Here is a 14,054-nt window from a genome sequence, read left to right on the forward strand (position 1 = left end):
TATCCTTGGCCATAAAAGAGTTAGCTGGAATGCATAAACAGTTGTGACCAGTATTAATGTGTTAGAAAGCTGAGCTCTCTTTGCTAGCACAGTGCACCCTAGGTCTTGCCGGGGAAGTGAGCTAGTGCCTTGGAAAGTGCCCAACTATTAAGTCAGCCCTGAAATACGAGAGGAAAGATTATGACATCTGATTCCTTATGTTGCACATAAATGTGTACTTCTTGCAGCTTTGGGCTCCACAGAAGTCCTGTGTTTACTCACTACAAGGATTTGTCTTATAATTGAATGTCACATCTAAAGTGAGAAAAAAAAAAAAGATTACTTTTTGTAGATGTACAGGCTTCACATTACTTACATTTGGATTAAGTGAAATCTTGCAGATATTAGCCAAAGGAAGCCTGATTAGATAAAAATTCTCCTGGTCACATCACTTCATCAGGACTTTTTTAGGAATAAGAAATGCTTCAAATATAGCCTATAAAAATGTCAGGGAGAAAAAAAAACAGCAGCAGATGATTTAATATGAGTGAAATAATTGCCATGATTGGCTATAAAGCTATCTTAATATAACATTCAATTTTGCAGTTAAGCATTTCCTTCACAAATAGGAATCAAATTGCATCAGTTTAGATACTAAAGTCATTGATTGCAACAAAAAAAAAGTCATTTCTACAAAAAGCCTTTTGAAGTTCATCTTTTTATTTGAAAATGCGTTTCAGGAAAAAGAAAAAGCCTATTTCTGATTGTGCTAATTTTCATTGTGGTTGGACAGATTTTTATGGTACTTGCTGAAGGGTGACTAAATGAGTATTTCATTTCTTCTTTTTTTTTTTGCTCTTTGGAAGGGTAGTCAGATGTACTCTAGTTTGTGACCACACAAGATTCACTAAGTTTTTCTTCTGTATCAGTACAAATAAATACATGCAATTATCCATTCTCTTAATTAATGACTTCTCAAGCTTTAGCTGCCTGCATTGTCAGAAAAAGTTCTGGTTCTTGCTTCTTTGTCGCTTTCTTTTGTTATTCCATCAGAACTAGGAGAGATCAACGTATCTCTTGTTTCTTGCACTGTTTAAAAGAGAATGTATCAAAACTAGGGCAGCTATCAAATAAATGCTCTGTTACTGCATACAGCTCCTGGTTTATATAAAACCAGCTCAGTATTAGCAAACGTGAGGAAAGTGGGTGATAAAATAAACTGCAGAAACAAACTGCCTTTTGTTATCAGTCTCCTTTTAAAGAATTGCACTGAAATAGACTTTTATTTACTAACATGATAGTTCATGTTAAACACATGAACAGAAAACGCACTCTAAAATTAATAGCTTTTTTAACCTTTTTTTTGTACAACCAGAAGAGTATTTCTTAAGCAATCAGAAAACAATTCAGTACATTCAAATCCTTAAATTATTTTGGCAGTGTGCCTTTTTATGTTGCGCACTTGAGCAGTGACTGAGCACAAGTAGGCCAATAGTGTATTTAGCAATTGTGCTTGGCCTTGGACAGTATTTCTGTTCTGTTAGGGAGAAGAAGGCTGGTACCACACAACCTTTCAAGATCTTATTTTAACATTTGTTGCAAAGCCACAAGCTGAAGTTCAGAACACCTGCAACATGTTCATAAAGAAATTCAGCACGGCCTGTTCCGTGACAAACAGTTGCTGGAAGTGCACAGGACAGAGCAGACCTTGAACAGGAAAGTGGAATTCCACCTCAGGTGGTGCTGGAGTAGAAGACACAGTCCCAGGTGTACTTAATACATTTCAATTGTTAACAGCAATTTAGATCAGTGTAAAGGCAATCAAAGTAAGAGTTCTGTATATTTTAGCCATTAATGTTCTCAGTGCTGAATTTTTCCTTCTATATATCCACTTCTGTTATGCCCCATGACTTGCTAATTTAAGTAAAGCCTCTATTGCCTGAGACAGGTTGTCCTAATAACTATTGTAATAGCGTGTTACATGTTGGAATACTTGTATGCATTGCCCTGCACACATCTTATAACTTTTTGCTCCTAAAATTAAAACACTTGTAATTGCAGATTGTGTTTATATTTTTTCACATCACTTACCAATATCCATGTAATATCTGTTAAAACTTCCTGACTCCCAGACAAGAAATAGAACATAATTTTGGAGTCAAGCTTCCTGTAGAGGATACTCAGCTGTGTAAGCAGAAGGCTGGGTTCCTGTCACACTCGATGTATTCTGATGCTTTTTCACTTCATGTTAGTTAATGCAGCTGGTTCTAGGGAAAGTGATGGATCTGCCATCTAGTTTGTGATTGAATTTTCTTGGCTTCAGTTATTTGTCAATTGCACTAAATTCTTGCAGAAGCAAAAGCCAGTTAATATGATAGCTGAGAAGTCCTTTTGTCATTACAGTTATCCCCGAGTCTGGCTACATTGCTATGAATAGGATGGAAAGAAGGGGAAAATGGTATATCAGAAAGTGCCATTAATGTAAAAACAGCAGGAAGACAGAAAGCCAAGCAGACAGAGAGGTATCTCAGCTTGTAGCATTATCTTATTCATAGTCTTAAAGGCAGTGGCCCCTGTCAACTTTTAGCTAGGGGAACCAGGAAAGATAAGAAACTCGGGATCATGGCTTGAAACCTGTAGATGGAGGGCACAATGATTGCCATGCAGCTGTATAGAGCTAATGGTTAATAACTCAGATTTTACCAATTGCTCTGAAAAACAAACAAACAAACAAAACCACAAAAAAAAAATCTTTCAAGAGAAATTACTGTCAAGACAGCATTTTATAGAGGAAGAAGCAAAAGCATGGAGTTTAAATGACTTGCAAGCAGCTCTGTGGTAAACATTGGTCCCCCGAGTCCTATCAATTGTCTGTTTGTTATACTACTGACACTGCTGTGTCTTGTCTGGAGCTCTCCAAAGGCTTACCCCAGTGTGGGAAGCCATGATAGTTATTAGACATAGGCCTGGTAATGAAAAGCCCTTTTCAGAAGTGCATTGCACACAGGTCTTTTCATAACCACTTCCAACAATGGTAAGGAGCCCTGCGGCTAAAAACCTTCCTGCATGCTCTGCATGCAATGTAGGCACTCCTTCAGCCTGTAAATTACAAAAACCTGACAAGGTCTCCAGGAACTGGGGGTGGTGCAGAGGATTCTCCATGTTGTGCTTTTCTAAGGCTGTGGTGCCTCTGCTATCCTTTTGTCTACATAGACACATGAGCTGTTCCAGATCTACATAAAACAGGAGGTGACGTTATATGACACGTATGTCATTGTTTCAATTGTTCTTCTTTCTGTTCACTTATGTTAGCTATTTTTGTTGGATCAGTATGTGGATGATGTGGAATAAAGGCCTTTCTCTCCTGCCTCTAAATGCATAAATATGCAAACCCTTGCTATTGATCTGAAAGGAGGTAGTGAAAGTTGCACACTAGATCTTACATCTGGCTTGAGTAATATCCAAAGCTTCCATTTGTCCTTCATAACATTGTTTATTCAGATGCACAGTACCTGCCTTCACTGTGCAAAGGCAAAAGAGGTATTCAGTAACCCAGGACAAGGGGCAGAATAGCTTCAGTTTTACACTGGTTTACTGAAGAGAATGTGAGAAAGACCCTTCAGCAATACGAAGAGGTAGACATTGAAAGGAGTAGATGACAGAATATTGTATAGTTGATTTCATTCCATTCATTTTCAAACTTATGTGTCAGAAGGAAACAGGAGAAGCTGTAATAAATTTAAGAAAAGCTGAAGATACAGCATGAACAATGAAACTTTTTGCCTAGTTGTCAGTAGAGATAAACTTTACATTTCAAAGGCGGCAGGATGAGAGGCCAGATTAACAGTGGAGGAAGTGATTTTTTTATTTTTTTTCAGCCTTCAGTAATGCAGGATCAGAGGAATTTGCTTTGATAAAATATTTAACCTATGTTAGAAGCCAATTGTAGGATATTTTATGGCACTACCCAGATCAGAGAGGACTTCAGGAATCCTAGAGGAGAGTAGAAATAGAGAAAACTCTAAGACATTGTCTCAAAATCTGTTTAGGTTAGTGAGAGAAGGACTTCATATTTAAGTCTGAACAAGTGGTATGAAGATGTAGATTTTAATTTTGTGGCAGACTGGACATTCTCATTTTGCATTTTTTAGTCAAAAAAAAATATTGAGTTCTGTGCAAACACAGTTAGATGAAATGCTGTGAAGAAATTAGAAAAGAATTACAAATTTTCCACTGGGAGAAATGATCAACAAATTTTACCAGAAGAAATAAGTAGTCAAGAGAAACCTGTGTTTTCCTGAATAAAAACAATTGAAGGAGATTCATTCAATTCAAATTATGATATTATGCATCCAATTCAAAAAAGAATATGGCAATATTGGGTTTCATTATGTCAGTTGTCCATAGGAGTTACCATGACAAAACAGCTGAATTTTCTGAAAGTCAAAAACCTGCCAATACATGGACCTGTTACACATATAAGATGCAGGGTAGGGGCAACCATTTCAGTTTTGGGGTTTGTTTTATTGAAATGTTTAGCTACAACATGGTTCGTTTAGAGATAGTAGGTAAGGAGATTGTGTAGAATTAGGAATAAATGTATTTCACTCAAAAATGAGGCATGTCATGGCAGGACTATCCATTATCATATGCTTGGAAAATAGGTTTTAGCAAGTGGCTTACATTAGTATTCAGACACTTGTTTTATATTTTTCCTGTTTTTACAGTGCTATCCCCTTGAAACTCATTAAACCTTTTTCTGCAGCAGGCTAGCCACTCAGGCATGAATAATCTAAGGGGTAAACAGAATATTGTTATAAATACACAAGTGTCCATGATAAGAAGTAGCAAATATAAAGATGATTAAAAAGCAACGACAAAGCACGAACATTCTCTCTCAAACATATACAGCTATCACATACGCAGTATGTGTTTTTGTTGTAAGGGATTTATTAGAACATAAGTCTTAGAATTGAGTGAAATAAAGAACATCCTGATCAGTGGGTGAACATTAATCATCTCTATATCACACTCTCAGAACCGAAAAAAAAAAAAAAAAAAAGGATTGATTTGTTATTGCTTTGTGCTTTATTTAACCACAAGAGACCCATGCAAAGTAGGTGTACAAATGCTGTACTGTTTATAAATGAGGACACATTCTTACCTGATAGTGCTGTGTGCCTTCTTACAGGTCTGCTAAGAGCTCCAGTTCAACAGACCATCTCAACAGTTACCCCTCTATTTAGAAGTCCTTAAGTTGAACTAACTTAAGTGCAACTACATATGGGCTATACAGGTTTAAAAAATAACAATAAAAAAGGTTGAGATGTCTGAATCAGATGTCTGAATCTAGGCAGATGAGGTAATTAATTCCAAACCTGCAGTCTTAACTTCTTCCACTTCAAAGCTGGGGAAACACGGGAAGTGTTGTGAAGTAAACCAATGCATCTCCAGCACTGTGTCTCACAAGCATGAGTGTGCCTTTTGTGGGCAACGGAGACGGTGGGGAATGGCTTTGTCCCTCCTGCCTGTAGTGGCTTTTATACAAAGATCGTATTTGTTGTCCAACCCTTGGAGAGCAAATGCAGGGTTCTTTTTCCTCCTGTCCTGTCTCCCCTCTGCAGTGCACAGGTCAGCATTAGCAACCAGGGTGCTCTCCTAGGAGAGAGAAGGTATGGGCTGGAGCTGCTTCAGAGTGCCAAGGGACTGATTTATTTTTGATTTACAGAAAATCTGGCTTCTTTAATAGAAAGTATTTAATTACCTTTGTCCTAATGTCTTTCCTTTCTTCAGACAACCACCAAAACAAAGTAGGTTCCAACAGAAAGCCAAAAGGAAATAATGAGTAGCAAAGTATGCCTGAATTCCCTTTCCCTCCCTGTTCCTGAAATTTAGACACCCAGGTCAAGGTTGTAGGCTGATGCTGACATTGTTTTTTGACCCTCAAATCCTGTCTTCAAAATCAACATGTGCAAAAGTTATTTCAAGTAACTGGACAGGTTACCCAGAGCCTTTGAGAAGGGTGTAGGTCTCCTATATGGTGTCATCAGTAACCATACTGGGCAATGTGACAGCACAGTTTATGGACCTTCAGGGTTTTCTTTGATTGATCTCTTGAGCTGAGATGCAGAGATTCCACTTAAATATTTATTTGGATACATACATAAATGCTTTCTTAGACATAATCCTTCCTGTTTGATTTCAGCTAAGGAGAAGTGCCTGATTTGATTTAGTTTGTGATGGTTGTAAATTGGGAAAAAAAAAATGATGTCCAGTGAAGCTATATTCATATAACTCCACAGTACTTCATATTTTACTTTACCCTAGTGTAAATGTGGTTCTAATGCATATTTCCTAACTCATAGGGCTACTGAGAAAATAAATTCATTATTGTTTATAGGTTGGTTATAGTCCTCAAATGGGAGGCATTCAGAATGGAATGTTACTATTTAAGATAACCTTGACATTTAAAATTCAGCTGACAATATTTTGGTGTGTCAAATAGGCAATTAATTTTGAATATATGGAAAGTGTTCAGAGGCATATTCAAGCTTTTGCATTTTTCTCTGCACTGCAATGGTGACCATTTGCAATACATTAAAAAAAAAAAATTAAGACAGGTTCTGTATAACTGAAGGGGTGAAATTTGATCATGAACAAGTCTGTCGTATGGAGCTTTCTGTTTGTAGCTTCAGATGTGTAAGGATTATGGGAAGTGGAACTGGCATCTCTTTGCTTTAATGGTAAGTTTGTGACAGAACAAAATTTCATGTTTGGATAGCTTGTTAGATTGAAGTTTTACTGGAGTCTGCTTTTTATTCTTTCATTGTTGCATGGCACTAGCTAATCCTTATGATATGGAAGTACCCTGAAAGAAACCATAATCTGATGGCTGATATCTGTGAAGACATGTAACAGTGGAGTAATTTTTCCTTTGGCTAACACGAAAACAAGGTATTAAGAAAGCTATTCCTTGCGATTTTTCAACTTCTTTTTATGCTACATATTACAAAGCCTTTTTTTCCTCATTAGAATTTGCTTTTGCAAAATGTTCATAGATCTGGAGGTAGCCTTGCAAAAATTCTAAAAGCCTTGAAAATGCATGCAAAATATTCAGCATATAAAGAGGAAGGATTTTTTTTTTCCAAATTATCATCATTGAAATTACAATAGAATTATCATGAGCCTTTATACTGGGGAGTAGGGCTGAGGATATTGACCATTTCTCAGCTATTTAGCGTAGGCCAGCCTGTTGCTTGAACTGGCTTTACAGGTATTGTGACATAAATCAGAGGTGATCAATCCTTACCCTATCAAACCCTTGATCTGACAACTGGAAATAAATCTGTTGTTTGACACTGAGACTGTGAGTTTGTTCTTGTGTTTGGAGCTGCTGTGAGTATGACTGTCACCACCACAAATCATTAAGCAAAGTTTATGAAGAAGTATTTGTTTGTTTGTTTGTTTGTTTGTTTGTTTTTAAGGATTTCGTTTTTTAAATTCATTCATATATTTTACTGTCCTTTTGTTCAGTCAGACTGATAACTAAAATGTAAAGAAATGTGTACAATTGGAATGATTTCCCATACCTTGGGATTCTTGGATCTGAGGACTTTTAATACTGGTAAAACCCATAACCAAGTAGGTAGTGATTGTCCAGAAAATCACCCTCTACTTGTCCTATAAAAGATAACTTATACATGCATGTTGTTAGTTCTGGGAGGGAAGATGATTTGGTGTTCATCGTTTTTTCTAGTTTTCAAATGGAAATGATGGAATGATCAAATTAGACTCAGAAAATATCCATAATAATTTCATCTTCTCTATAACAAGTTTATCCTTACAATTCAAAAGGTAGTTCAGGTTGTTCAGGGATTGTGTAGCTCACGGTGTCTTGGCTGTTTGTATAGGTATTAGTACTGAAACTTTTGATATTTGATTATGGTCAGTTAGCAAGCAGAAATTAGCAAACTTTTCTATTTATTTTATTCATGATGTTTTACCTACTGTCACTTCTGTCACTTAGTGCCAGAATGAGGAGACAGGTTTTTATTTCTTGTTTTCCAGATTTACCTACACTTAAAAAAAATGGAAAGATGACATTTGGTAGCAGACCACAAATGGTGTAAAAAGTGACTAATTGCCGTTATTGGGAAAACAGAATCCCATGATTTCATTTTTCATTAACTATGTTATCTGTTCAGAAAATCAGTTGACTCTGGGGGAAATGAATTTTCTAGAAGATGCTATCTGGCTTCCCCAGTTGTTACAAAGCAGGGTGCTTTTTGTGTGTGTGTGTGTTTGTATGCCTTTTTTTTTTTTTAATTAAATCATAGTTTTCTCTATTGGGATAGCTATACTTCAGAGCGGCTCTTTAAAAGAAAAGAGACATTTTAAAATATCAAAAAAAGTATTAACTGCATCTGAAAATGTTTTTCTGCTGTTAGTGAGACCATGTAGAATTTTAATGTGAGATGAAAAACAAATGCATATCAAAAGAAAGAAGAAAGCTTTCACTCAAATATTTATTTTCATTTTCACCTGGCACAACTATAAAGAATGGACATTGGTTTTGTTTGCCTAATATTCCCCCAGTCCAAGAAGTCAATCTTTGGACTCTGGTTTCTAGAGACCATTATACACAGGCACCATGATTTAAATGTGCTGTTTGGGTTTAACAGCTGATAAAGCAATTTGTTTTGATGTAGCCTATAAGACTTGGCTCTAAAATTCTAACAAATTCCTCACCTCACATTAGATGCTGAAGCTGCTCTCTGTAATGCATATCCGAATATTTCACATAAATATTCATGAATTTGGTCTTCACAAAGGCTGAGGTAACAAATATAGGGCTTAAGAGAAGTCCTTCTTAAGAAGAAAAGATTTAGACCTTCAAAATGAATGGGAAACTTACTCTCTGTTATTAAATTACACAGTTATAATATAAATTGTATATATAATTCCAAGTACATACATGGGATAATTGAGCAAGAACCAGCTGAAGGCCCTTAAGGTTTATAAATAAACCAGCTATTCCAGCGAACAGAAATAAGAGTATAAACCTCCCAAAGTTTTTACTGAAAATTAAATACTGAAGATCCACTATTGTGCACAATTTAAAACACATACCTAGAAGTCATTCATCACTTTCTCTTAATAAGAGTAAGCAAATATTTGAACATGCACAGTGCATGTTGAAATTCTTTCCTTTGACCCTGAAAAAGCAGAACTGTATAGATACTTTGAGTAAATTTCAGGGTGCTTGAAGAAAAAAAAACAATAGGACATCAAGGACAAGGCAAATAACCAGGTTTTAATTTGGGGTGTCTGCCTCATTGATTTCCACTTGTTTGATATTTATTTGACAGAGAATATTTTTTTTCTGCCCTTTTTTTCAGATCCAGAGAGCTTACTTAAGTTGATTATCTGATGTCCTTCTTCATTGCCTTTTGCCTTGTGCTCCTCCATAAAGTGTAGAAAGTAGGTATAAGCATTCATGAAACTGCTTTATTCATTATAGACTAGTATAAAGGGCTATGGGGGCTGAAATTAATAAAAAAGTGTATCTTGAAGGTGGGCATGCAGCCTCATCTCTATTATAATCAATGACTTTTGGCCTCTAGCTTTAGTGAGTCTAAATTTTTACTCTGCATTCTAAAATGTACTGAGCTTTTCTAGAATTATATTTCAATGGGTGAAAACATAAGTGTCTGGCAGCACCATAGGAGAGTGAGGTGGACCTGAATGCATAATGGAATATATTTGGACATATGGTTTTGCTACTTGCTTACCAGTAAGAGTTTTTCTGCTTCTCATAATGATTCTTGGGCCTGAATCCATACCTATTTTTCATATTTAGAATCTCACAGAATCCTGTGACATGCTAATTTGCAGTATGAGCTATAGAAAAAGCTATTTCTGGAGTTCATTACTGATGTTATTTGGGGCAATCTGAGTGACAAGCTACTATTTCTTCCCAAAGCTGCTGTGAAATTTCATCCATTCTCTGCCAGTCTGAGCTGCTCAAGACTGGGATCATTCAGGACATCCACAGAATTGTTTGTCATAGAGCTACAGATGAACTCGCATTCTTAAAAATAAAGCACACATTAATAAATGACAGTTGTTATGAAGTACATTATTGACTTTGCACTGAGTCAACTTAGGTGTTCATTTCTGTTTTGCTTGCAAGATAATTCTGCAGTTGAACTTAAACAGCACATTGTCACAATGTTTGAACATTAGCTTTCCTTGTCATGCAGTGAATATAGTTATGTAGTGGAATAAGGATCACGAAATACATCACAACTGTTAAGAATGGGATTGCAAGAATGAAACTTTGGAATATAACTAGAAATGGAACAGACTTAAGCAAATGTCAGTTATGTAAAAATAGGCCTTTCAGTACACGTTAAGATGCTGCTGAGCCATAATTTGCCATGGATCAGGTTCATATGCAAGTTTGCTAGTCTTGCAATATGACTGATAATTTCTTGCAGAGGGATGTGACAGGAGCCTAGATAAACACTAAGGCTGTGCCAGCTCCTTGCTCCTATGTCTGCCTCACAGGAGTCCTTAGCCCAGCCAATACCAATAGCACAGCACTGCATTCCTCGTGTGCTCAGAGCTCTTGGGAGAAAGAGCACAGCGAGTGCACAGTGCAGTTCGTGATGATATTTGAGGTATTGTTTTCAAAATATCAAGCACATGGTTTTGTGTTTTCTTTTTTTTTCCTTTTTCTTCCCATCTTTAGCTACATGAAACTCATTCCCACCTCTGTCTCCATAAAACCCATCAAGAGAGGATACAGAATCCCTGTGCCTTAGGCCCAGATAAATCTGGATATTCTGGGGAAAAAAAAAAAAAAATCAGCTTTCCTGTTTAATCTTAGGCAAGGAAGGTTGGCAATACAATTTAGAGGACTTGCAATTTTAAGTACAGAGTTTCTCCAGTAGCAGCTAACTGCCATATGCTTCTTGATCTGTATTCTCAGTTTGAGAAAGTATAATGAATGTGCTGATAACAGAGATCAATATTATAGATAGTTTAAAAATGACTTTATTTGCATGCCAATAGTGATATTAACACTTAGATTGAGTGCTAGTGGAACCTTTCTTAGTTCTGTGAAAATGAAAATATTCTGAGTAAAAATATGGTTGCAAAATCCATGGTTATTTCTGTTACCAAGTTCAAAAATGATGTCTATAAGAATGCCAGTCCTTATGTCCTCTTCAAAGAACATATATACTGAATGCTGACTATTTTTTAACAATAGTGCTTGTGCTTGTGGTTGTTCTAATGCAGTGATCTGGAAAACAGTGGTAGAGGCATATAAAAGAAACAGGAATAGGTTTGGAAAAAACAGCAAATTTTACTCATGTAGAGATGATCAATAACCTGTTATTTCAGGAACCTGGGGAGCTCGGGGACATGGATTACATCAGAATCAAAGCTCAATGCCAATCTATAAAATTACATCATCTAGTTTGTAAGTTAAATCCTCATCAGCAGAAACTCAAAGCAGTAGTTAAAATGCTACCTGTCCCCCATAAAGTTTACCACAGATTCTGTTTTTTTGTTTTTGTTGCTGTTAGGTTGTTTTGTTGTTGTTGCTGCTGTTTTAAGAAGATCCCCATAATCTCTCTGGTTTTGTTTCTCTCATTTTCAAAGTCTTCTTAGAACTTAAAAGTATGAAAGTTTATTGCCCAGAAGAATTTTATCAAAGCTGTCTGAACATTTGACTCAGATTTAGCAGGGTCTCATGTGAGTACAACTACTCAAATGAATAAAGCTAAGCACATGACCAAGAAGCTGTCTGAAACTGCACTTAAATCTGGAAAACTATGGATGAAATACAGGTCATCCTGAACCGTAAGACCTCCTCGGGGAGGAATCAAATGATAACATCAGTAATAATTGATACTAAAATTGCATTTTCATCCCATAGGATCTCTAAGTCATGTTATGCCTCGTTCTCACCTGGACTGAGTCACAGGCTTTCATTTCAGCACTTTCCACAAGTATGTGAAAAGTGGCTTCTCCCTGAGGAGACAAATGTTTTAGCATTTTTATAAGTTCTCATCCTCTGTCTCCCAGCGCACTGCATACAATCATTTCTGGAAGACAGAAATAAACAGAAGGTTGTGAATTCGGTGGGCAGACAGGTGACCCACCATGGACACATTGGTGCAGATGTTGATTTGAGCACTGATCTGAGTGCTGCCAAAAAACTAAGCATACCTAAGACCTATGACACAAAGGCAGCAGCTTTAGGCTAGAAGACAGCAATCAAGCAGAGTGGTGAGTACAGGTATTTCTATGGGCTGGTGTGGTTTTTTTTCCTCCTCTATGGCCAGATCTTATTATTGTAGAACAATATTGTAGAACAGTAGCCTCTTTTATATTCACTAAAAATAGCCAAAATATCTACTTGAAGAGTTCTGTCCAAATATGTATTTTTTCAAGCCATATCTTAATTATTTTCTGTGCAATCATTCTGTGCAAGATTTTTGGTTCATTTCAAGTAAAGCTGTGATATGTTTTAGATTCTAAGATGGCTAGAAAACTGGAAGAATAATTGTATGCATTTATGTACATAAGAAGGTGCCTACTTCCATCACCTTACAGGAAAATGAAAAAGTTTATTTTGACTTAAAGTTAATTCTGTGGACTACTGCATATTGTAGAAAATTGACTGCCTCTATTTGTTAGATATTTACGGCATGTAGGACTTTGAAATTATTCATAGTCTTGTTCACATTAGAGTGTCAGTTCTTTGGGAGAGATGCTGCCTGAGAGTTGGACAAAAGGTGGTATAAAACCTTAGCAAAGTGGTTGAACTTACGTCCTAATTCTTTTAGTTCTTTTACAGTTCTGCTCTGTGCTTCTGAAAGGACTCTTGAACTGCAATTTGAATTAGCAAGGTCTGACCGCTCCGATTAGGACGGTCAGAACATTTCAGATACAAGAAATGATATTTATAATACTTTTTCTGCTAATCTTTTTTTCAGCATATATATAATCTTCAAGCTTACACGCCTTGTTTGAAAGGATACAGTTGTGGAGAATGTTATTCTTCAAGCAAAAGAAAGGCTTCAGATAAATTATGTTATAATGGCAGAATTACCTAGGCCAAGATTCATAGTTTGTTAGTTACATCTATGCCTAGAAACAAGCATGTGTTTCACAATGAAATCTGCAGCTACAAGGGTAATTGCTACACACACCACTAGATATCATTTCAAAATTCTGTGTTGAATGTGAGTTTCAGAAGCATCAACTTTTGCAAAAAAAAAAAAAAAGAAAAAAATCCTTGGAGGGAAAATTCAACAGCTCAGAAATCTGCTATAATGGCATTTGTAAGTGAATCTTAAATTACTAGCATACAATTGGGAGAGTTTGCAATCCCTTCTTTGCCCTTCAAATATCAGTATGGGCTGCAAGTAGTTTAATTAATGAAGTATATTCCACAGATACTCATTGGAAACACTCCTTTAGGAAACAGATATTAGTAAGTTACCTAAAATAGGAATTTAATGCACTTCATGTTCAGATTAAATTCATTTGTCTCGTCTACATCTCTGGTGTATTATTTCTAGTAGGCCATATAATAAAAATGAATAACAGAGCGCTTACTGTTGCAATACTAATTCCTTTGCCAAGTGCTTATACCTTGATATTAAACATATAAAATGGGCAGAGTGCAAACATGGTTAGCATTGCTTTTCAACACCGTAAGAAATATTACGCATCACCAGACACTACCCATGAGGTGTTTAAGTCTAGGGATACTTCTTTCAGTGTTAGCGCCTACAACTAACACATTACAGAACACACATAATTAAATATTTCAGACAGCCTTTGTCCTTGGTAGTTTTATTTGCAGTAGAAAAAAGGGAGATACTGTTCTGGCTTACAGACAGTTTTCTATCACCACTCAGAGGTTGGCTACATTCAATTGTTACAGGTTTCTTGCAAACCATATGAGCATCAAAGTGTCAATGATCTGAAGAATGTTGTTTGTAAGGTAATTAATAAGAAAGGTTATTCCTCGGGAGTGGATATAATGTACAGCT

The sequence above is a fragment of the Anser cygnoides genome, chromosome 1, assembly GCF_040182565.1.
Source record: "Anser cygnoides isolate HZ-2024a breed goose chromosome 1, Taihu_goose_T2T_genome, whole genome shotgun sequence".
Classification (NCBI taxonomy): domain Eukaryota; kingdom Metazoa; phylum Chordata; class Aves; order Anseriformes; family Anatidae; genus Anser; species Anser cygnoides.